At 47.2% G+C, this 8,850-nt stretch overlaps 1 long non-coding RNA gene across 1 annotated transcript; it reads right to left on the bottom strand.

Moving 5' to 3' along the window:
• Positions 1-2,055: 2,055 nt before the first annotated feature.
• On the bottom strand, positions 2,056-4,497 carry LOC119721358. The gene is made up of 2 exons (XR_005270177.1): positions 4,180-4,497; positions 2,056-3,113 (listed from the first exon to the last, which is right to left on the bottom strand). It is a non-coding gene; the product is annotated as an uncharacterized LOC119721358 (long non-coding RNA).
• Between the last annotated feature and the right edge of the window lie 4,353 nt (positions 4,498-8,850).

The raw sequence follows: 8,850 nt of genomic DNA, 5'->3' as shown, positions 1-8,850 counted from the left end.
CCCGCCTGGCTCCCATGTCTCGCAGCCTGAAGGTACCTTAACCTGGATGGATCTGGACAAACTCGGTACCATTTTGAAGCGGATGAATGGGCTAACCCGCATGCAAATCGGCAGGTCGTCGTAGACCCGAAACTTTTGGAGTAAATCCCAGAAGTAGCAGCCGATGCCCCTTCTTTCGCTTTTGTGCAGTAAGTCCCATGGGATGCCTGTCAGCGCCAACCCGCCTGGCTCCCATGTCTCGCAGCCTGAAGGTACCTTAACCTGGATGGATCTGGACAAACTCGGTACCATTTTGAAGCGGATGAATGTCAACCCGCATGCAAATCGGCAAGTCGATAGATCCGAAACTTTTGGAGAAAATCTTAGAAGTAGCAGCCGATGCCCCTTCTTTCGCTTTTGTGCAGTAAGTCCCATAGGGAGGCCTGTCAGCGCCAACCCGCCTGGCTCCCATGTCTCGCAGCCTGATCCACGGCCGTTTCAATCCCATAGACATAACGTAATTAACTTGAGCAATTTTGTCCGCACAGCGTTTGTTTACTCCAGTGTATCAAAGTGATGACGTCATGCAATTTTGGAAATTCAAGATGGCGTCCTAAATTTTCACGAAAACAGAACACGAAAAACATGCCCCAAACTTGCCCCTAAATCATGACTCACACAATGTCTTATGGTGCCATACTAAAATTCTGACAGATAACGTGAGTTTCCACACATTGGGAGATTGAGCTGGCCCATAAAGTTCAAAATACCTGTAAAAATCAGGTTTGATTACGCTTCGTGCGTAAGGTTTTCTGTCGCTGTTTGTTTTGGAAGTTGTTAAAAATCCCCGACGAAAATCCCGTTTTATTATTGATACCAAGTTTTCCCCAAATATTCCTTGGTCACTTCTTGTAAATAAGGACCATCTTAAATGACTCATGAAGTTTCATTCGAAGGCCAGCGGTAGATTTTTTTTTAGAACCGTTAAAATACAGCCACTTTTCACGAACACCGTGCGGTATACACGCACATCACACGGCACAATAGCTGTAGGGCGTGAACGCATGCACACACCACCGGGGCACGCGCGGCGTTAACACGGCGTTGTCGCACTGCCCTACCCGCTGAACTGCAGCGCAGCGAAACCGTGCGCTGAGAGTCACAGGCCGGTGGTTTGTGGGGGAAATATTCAGCAGAACTCCGGCCAGATCATGCATGTTAAGAATACAAATAATTTTGTACGAACACCAATAATATTAGGCAGGATGAGCTTTCTACATCAGACTCCTGTAGGTCAGACGGCCTTATGATTATATGAACAAATGTAATGCTCCAAGTTTGCTTGAAATTGTTTAAAAATTTCATAAAAGAAACAATATCCTGCCCCTATTTGCACAGCAATATTCATGAAGTTAAACCACTACGGGTGCAACACTTATCACTTCAAACATTTTTAATTAACCCTAACTCCCTGGGTGGGGGGGGGGGGGGGAAGCGTATTAAAATTCCAGGATTCAGGACTGTTCGGGCTATTAGGAAGACTCGAGCAAATGCAGTCCTGCATATGTCCACAAGTGCCCCAGATTAGCTTCATCCAAACCTCAAAAACTTCGAAAACCTCCCTGTCCAGTAGTGTTTTGCTTCGGGTCAGGTCCACTATAGGCCAAACCGATGCGAAACATTATAGATATAATCCAAATCCTGCGCTGTGTTAATTTCCAAACTGTTTCCATCTTTTTTCCCCGTTTATTTCGGGTTTTGAATTGACCCGATCCGACCCGATCCGCAAATTTTCAAACACAAAACTGACCAACCCAATTGAAATGACGGACAAACCGACCCGACCAAACACAAAGTTGGTTTTTGGTTGGGTCGGTTACAGTTTCGAGTCAGGTCAGCACAACAGTTCTGTCCAGAACCCTTCCAAGAAGCAAAAGTAACCAGCAAGGTTGCTGAAATCTATGGCCACATGACATCACACAGCATATATAGAGATTGCCGCATTCCCCCAGAGATAGTAGAGGCTGCAGCCAATCATTGCATGTGGCACAAGCAAAGGCAGACTCCAATTGAATATTAGATTTAAAAACTGGCAGGGTAATATTTATTTTTTACTTTATTTCATTATTTAAGTTGGCGGCCAATTTAGTGAAATCCTTTGGTCTCCCATTGGTCACAGTACACCTAAAAAAGCAATCCACATACAATGTACACGTAAAAGTCTCATCTGTTTTAAAGTATGGAAAAGAAGGCCAACTTAAAACTTGTTATTAGTAGCCTATTGACTTACTTTAAAAAAAGCGCTGATAAAAATATGTAATGTAATAATAGCATTTTAGTAGTGTCAACAATTAGTTGATTTTCAGTGAAAGTTAATATCCAGTTGTATTTCAATTCATAATTTTGGCACTTGGGAGTGTCGTTCGCAGTAGTCCTGGAGGAATTCCTACCAATGTATACAAATTAGCCTAGGTCACAATTCTGCCCTTATGTACAAAATCACAATGATAATGTAAGCATGGATCCAGCCCATTCAAAGTGGCAACAATGTTGTCATTAATGCAGTTTCTGTAGAGACATGACCATTTTGCCTACTGTTTATGGTTCATGTACGAGTCAGTTTTGCGATGGCCATGCACGAGAAATCAGAATGTAAATATCATTTTCCAACAAACAAAATTGTACTGCACATGTGCAGAGGTGATCCAGTCAATGGCCATAAATGGGCATTAAAATGTAAACATGTCCGATATTATGGGAGCGAGAACCAGTCCATCGCGAGTGATCATGTGTGACGTGTGAATCCTGAGCTTAAATTCCAGAGTGATTCCTTGGCAAGTAGACAATAGAAGTTCTTAATGTGTCGGATCAAGGCGGTGCAGGGTTTGTTCAAATCTAGCAGTGCACATGGCATCACACAGTTTTGCACACATTCAGTTACCAAAAATACACCCAACACATGCTCATGTCTGTGTAATCCTGATCCTCCATGCACAAACGTGGGATGAAAGATTCACTTCCACTGTACGCTACGGCTCATCACGAGGAGTCAACGGCTCATCACACCACCATCTCACCAGAGCTCCAGAAGATACGAGAAACCCTCTTGTCAGGAGAATGATACTGCAAACTTCCTGAAAAATCATAACAAAATGTTTTTTTTTCAGAAAACAGGATCACATGTACAATTGCTTTTATTAGGGGGTAGGGTGGGGGTGGGGCATGGGAGAAATGTAGCCATACATTCAAAGTTCTACATGTACCGCCAACACTAAAGCAGTGGTGCATGTCACATGTACATGATGTATCATGACACCATTACTTTATCGGGGGGGGGGGGGGGGGGGGGGGGTGCACACTGCACAATAAGGCCTGTGCAAAGTCTAAAGTGGCTGGAAAATTTGGGAAGGTTGGTGATCTAGAAAAAAAAGATCCATTTGTATGGTACAGGATCACACAGAAACAAAACACCTCAATTTAGAATTGCCAATTTTTTCATGTCCCCATGAAGCTGAGGCACTAATGTGTTTACATGAAAATGGATTTGGCATTTGGCTAAGCATTACTGAATAAATATGCAAAGCCTGAAATAAATTCAACGTCAGACATGCCAGAATAAGTTCTGCGAACACGAAAGGTGGCATGCACAATTAAAAAAGATTTAGTCCGACATGTTAACTACTTTCATCCTGTTCATGTCAGAATCAAATTGTTATGAAATGTTCCTTTTTTTGGGGGGGGGGGGGCATTTTTCTCTCTCTGTTGTCATGACCTGTTCGTATTGTTTTTATTGATTTTATACTGAATCGTGCAAATAGCATTTTTTTTTACCTTCCAATTAAGGCCTAGTTGATCATGTTGATGTAATTTATGTATGGAAATCTTATCCATGTATAACAAAGTTGTAGCACAATACACGACATGTCATGTCATGTACATGTGCATCACGCCAATGGAGGAACTTCGTCCACACATGCACGAACCTAGGTACGGGTTAGATCCGCACGCGTGCCCGTACAAATACATGAACACGCAAACGGTCGAGTTGTCTCTAAACCATCAAGCGCTTGGGCTATGCGTGATACACACGCGCGTACAATGTACGCTTTACAACCAACTCGACCGTTTGGCATTCCGCGCACACACGAAAATATGTCACTTTTTGCACCTAAATATCAACAAATCTACCGCTGGCCTTACCTTCAAACCGGACACATATGCAGCACGTATCTCCAAAACAAAGTTGATGTGGGCCTTACATCGGGGAAAACCTCTTGTTTGGAGAAAAACACCTTTTAATGTGACAAATTTGTCACATGACCGCACACCGCGATAATCAGTTCGGTCGAACACCAGTTTTGACGGACGCCGTTTTCAGTAATTTAATATTCATGAGCTGATATTCATATATGGAAATAAGGGGAAAATAACAACTTTTGAATAAGAAACATTTTGAACTTTGACCGATTAATCTACCAATGACATTCCAAATATTCCCAGATATAAATATTCATGACACGAAACTCGCTTGGCCCGACCCACGAAAGAGTGTCGGTGACGTCATTTTACGGAGATTTTCCATTGGCGCGATAAGAACGACAGAGGGCGCCATTATTTTGCGCTGGAACAGAATGAAGGTACCTTAAAGGGAAAATACAACATTTGCAAACATCGAAAAATAAAACTACCAAGTTTTTGCGAAATACCTTAATAGGATGTTGGTAAATGACAGTCTAAAGCATCCTGTAAAATTATAGCGCCTGGTATACTGTCATTTTCAAGAAAAGTGGTATTTTTGTATCAATTTCCAACGCTGATCGGCCGATCAGCGTTGGAAACAACTGGCTTTTTTTCAAATACTGGCCCCAATTGACCATTGCACTTGTTTGCAATCGATTACAAACCTATGAACGGGTACGAGCCAGCTTGACTGGTTCCCTGACCTTACAATTCCCCAATGTATGTAAACTGCTCTGTTTCTTCTTATATGGAGTCAGGGAACCCGACTACAGGAAAATGATCGTTTTTCTTGGTTTTTATAGCATTTTCGAACCCAAAACCACCAAAAAGTCAGTGTAACTATATTTGCTTTATATTTCCAACCCCCCAATTCCATCCATTTCTGAAAATTACAGCAAAAGCAAATGATGTATATTCCCTTTAACCTAGATGGATCTGGACAAACTCGGTACCATTTTGAAGCGAATGAATGGGCCTGTCAGCGCCAACCCGCCTGGCTCCCATGTCTCGCAGCCTGAAGGTACCTTAACCTGGATGGATCTGGACAAACTCGGTACCCTTTTGAAGCGGATGAATGGGCCAACCCGCATGCAAATCGGCAAGTCGATAGACCCGAAACTTTTGGAGAAAATCCCAGAAGTAGCAGCCGATGCCCCTTCTTTCGCTTTTGTGCAGTAAGTCCCATAGGGAGGCCTGTCAGCGCCAACCCGCCTGGCTCCCATGTCTCGCAGCCTGAAGGTACCTTAACCTGGATGGATCTGGACAAACTCGGTACCATTTTGAAGCGGATGAATGGCCCAACCCGCATGCAAATCGGCAGGTCGATAGACCCGAAACTTTCGGAGAAAATCCCAGAAGTAGCAGCCGATGCCCCTCCTTTCGCTTTTGTGCAGTAAGTCCCATAGGGAGGCCTGTCAGCGCCAACCCGCCTGGCTCCCATGTCTCGCAGCCTGAAGGTACCTTAACCTGGATGGATCTGGACAAACTCGGTACCATTTTGAAGCGGATGAATGGGCCAACGCGCATGCAAATCGGCAGGTCGATAGACCCGAAACTTTCGGAGAAAATCCCAGAAGTAGCAGCCGATGCCCCTTCTTTCGCTTTTGTGCAGTAAGTCCCATAAGGAGGTCTGTCAGCGCCAACCCGCCTGGCTCCCATGTCTCGCAGCCTGAAGGTACCTTAACCTGGATGGATCTGGACAAACTCGGTACCATTTTGAAGCGGATGAATGGGCCAACCCGCATGCAAATCGGCAGGTCGATAGACCCAAACTTTTGGAGAAAATTCCAGAAGTAGCAGCCGATGCCCCTTCTTTCGCTTTTGTGCAGTAAGTCCCATAGGGAGGCCTGTCAGCGCCAACCCGCCTGGCTCCCATGTCTCGCAGCCTGAAGGTACCTTAACCTGGATGGATCTGGACAAACTCGGTACCATTTTGAAGCGGATGAATGGGCCAACCCGCATGCAAATCGGCAGGTCGATAGACCCGAAACTTTCGGAGAAAATCCCAGAAGTAGCAGCCGATGCCCCTTCTTTCGCTTTTGTGCAGTAAGTCCCATAGGGAGGCCTGTCAGCGCCAACCCGCCTGGCTCCCATGTCTCGCAGCCTGAAGGTACCTTAACCTGGATGGATCTGGACAAACTCGGTACCATTTTGAAGCGGATGAATGGACCAACCCGCATGCAAATCGGCAGGTCGATAGACCCGAAACTTTTGGAGAAAATCCCAGAAGTAGCAGCCGATGCCCCTTCTTTCGCTTTTGTGCAGTAAGTCCCATAGGGAGGCCTGTCAGCGCCAACCCGCCTGGCTCCCATGTCTCGCAGCCTGAAGGTACCTTAACCTGGATGGATCTGGACAAACTCGGTACCATTTTGAAGCGGATGAATGGGCCAACCCGCATGCAAATCGGCAGGTCGATAGACCCGAAACTTTTGGAGAAAATCCCAGAAGTAGCAGCCGATGCCCCTTCTTTCGCTTTTGTGCAGTAAGTCCCATAGGGAGGCCTGTCAGCGCCAACCCGCCTGGCTCCCATGTCTCGCAGCCTGAAGGTACCTTAACCTGGATGGATCTGGACAAACTCGGTACCATTTTGAAGCGGATGAATGGGCCAACCCGCATGCAAATCGGCAGGTCGATAGACCCGAAACTTTCGGAGAAAATCCCAGAAGTAGCAGCCGATGCCCCTTCTTTCGCTTTTGTGCAGTAAGTCCCATAGGGAGGCCTGTCAGCGCCAACCCGCCTGGCTCCCATGTCTCGCAGCCTGAAGGTACCTTAACCTGGATGGATCTGGACAAACTCGGTACCATTTTGAAGCGGATGAATGGGCCAACCCGCATGCAAATCGGCAGGTCGATAGACCCGAAACTTTTGGAGAAAATCCCAGAAGTAGCAGCCGATGCCCCTTCTTTCGCTTTTGTGCAGTAAGTCCCATAGGGAGGCCTGTCAGCGCCAACCCGCCTGGCTCCCATGTCTCGCAGCCTGAAGGTACCTTAACCTGGATGGATCTGGACAAACTCGGTACCATTTTGAAGCGGATGAATGGGCCAACCCGCATGCAAATCGGCAGGTCGATAGACCCGAAACTTTTGGAGAAAATCCCAGAAGTAGCAGCCGATGCCCCTTCTTTCGCTTTTGTGCAGTAAGTCCCATAGGGAGGCCTGTCAGCGCCAACCCGCCTGGCTCCCATGTCTCGCAGCCTGAAGGTACCTTAACCTGGATGGATCTGGACAAACTCGGTACCATTTTGAAGCGGATGAATGGGCCAACCCGCATGCAAATCGGCAGGTCGATAGACCCAAAACTTTTGGAGAAAATCCAGAAGTAGCAGCCGATGCCCCTTCTTTCGCTTTTGTGCAGTAAGTCCCATAGGGAGGCCTGTCAGCGCCAACCCGCCTGGCTCCCATGTCTCGCAGCCTGAAGGTACCTTAACCTGGATGGATCTGGACAAACTCGGTACCATTTTGAAGCGGATGAATGGGCCAACCCGCATGCAAATCGGCAGGTCGATAGACCCGAAACTTTTGGAGAAAATCCCAGAAGTAGCAGCCGATGCCCCTTCTTTCGCTTTTGTGCAGTAAGTCCCATAGGGAGGCCTGTCAGCGCCAACCCGCCTGGCTCCCATGTCTCGCAGCCTGAAGGTACCTTAACCTGGATGGATCTGGACAAACTCGGTACCATTTTGAAGCGGATGAATGGGCCAACCCGCATGCAAATCGGCAGGTCGATAGACCCGAAACTTTTGGAGAAAATCCCAGAAGTAGCAGCCGATGCCCCTTCTTTCGCTTTTGTGCAGTAAGTCCCATAGGGAGGCCTGTCAGCGCCAACCCGCCTGGCTCCCATGTCTCGCAGCCTGAAGGTACCTTAACCTGGATGGATCTGGACAAACTCGGTACCATTTTGAAGCGGATGAATGGGCCAACCCGCATGCAAATCGGCAGGTCGATAGACCCGAAACTTTTGGAGAAAATCCCAGAAGTAGCAGCCGATGCCCCTTCTTTCGCTTTTGTGCAGTAAGTCCCATAGGGAGGCCTGTCAGCGCCAACCCGCCTGGCTCCCATGTCTCGCAGCCTGAAGGTACCTTAACCTGGATGGATCTGGACAAACTCGGTACCATTTTGAAGCGGATGAATGGGCCAACCCGCATGCAAATCGGCAGGTCGATAGACCCGAAACTTTTGGAGAAAATCCCAGAAGTAGCAGCCGATGCCCCTTCTTTCGCTTTTGTGCAGTAAGTCCCATAGGGAGGCCTGTCAGCGCCAACCCGCCTGGCTCCCATGTCTCGCAGCCTGAAGGTACCTTAACCTGGATGGATCTGGACAAACTCGGTACCATTTTGAAGCGGATGAATGGGCCAACCCGCATGCAAATCGGCAGGTCGATAGACCCGAAACTTTTGGAGAAAATCCAGAAGTAGCAGCCGATGCCCCTTCTTTCGCTTTTGTGCAGTAAGTCCCATAGGGAGGCCTGTCAGCGCCAACCCGCCTGGCTCCCATGTCTCGCAGCCTGAAGGTACCTTAACCTGGATGGATCTGGACAAACTCGGTACCATTTTGAAGCGGATGAATGGGCCAACCCGCATGCAAATCGGCAGGTCGATAGACCCGAAACTTTTGGAGAAAATCCCAGAAGTAGCAG

The sequence above is a fragment of the Patiria miniata genome, unplaced genomic scaffold, assembly GCF_015706575.1.
Source record: "Patiria miniata isolate m_02_andy unplaced genomic scaffold, ASM1570657v1 HiC_scaffold_13, whole genome shotgun sequence".
Lineage (NCBI taxonomy): Eukaryota > Metazoa > Echinodermata > Asteroidea > Valvatida > Asterinidae > Patiria > Patiria miniata.
The sequence above is the reverse complement of the archived record's forward strand: the minus strand, read 5'-3'. Positions and strand labels throughout refer to the sequence as shown.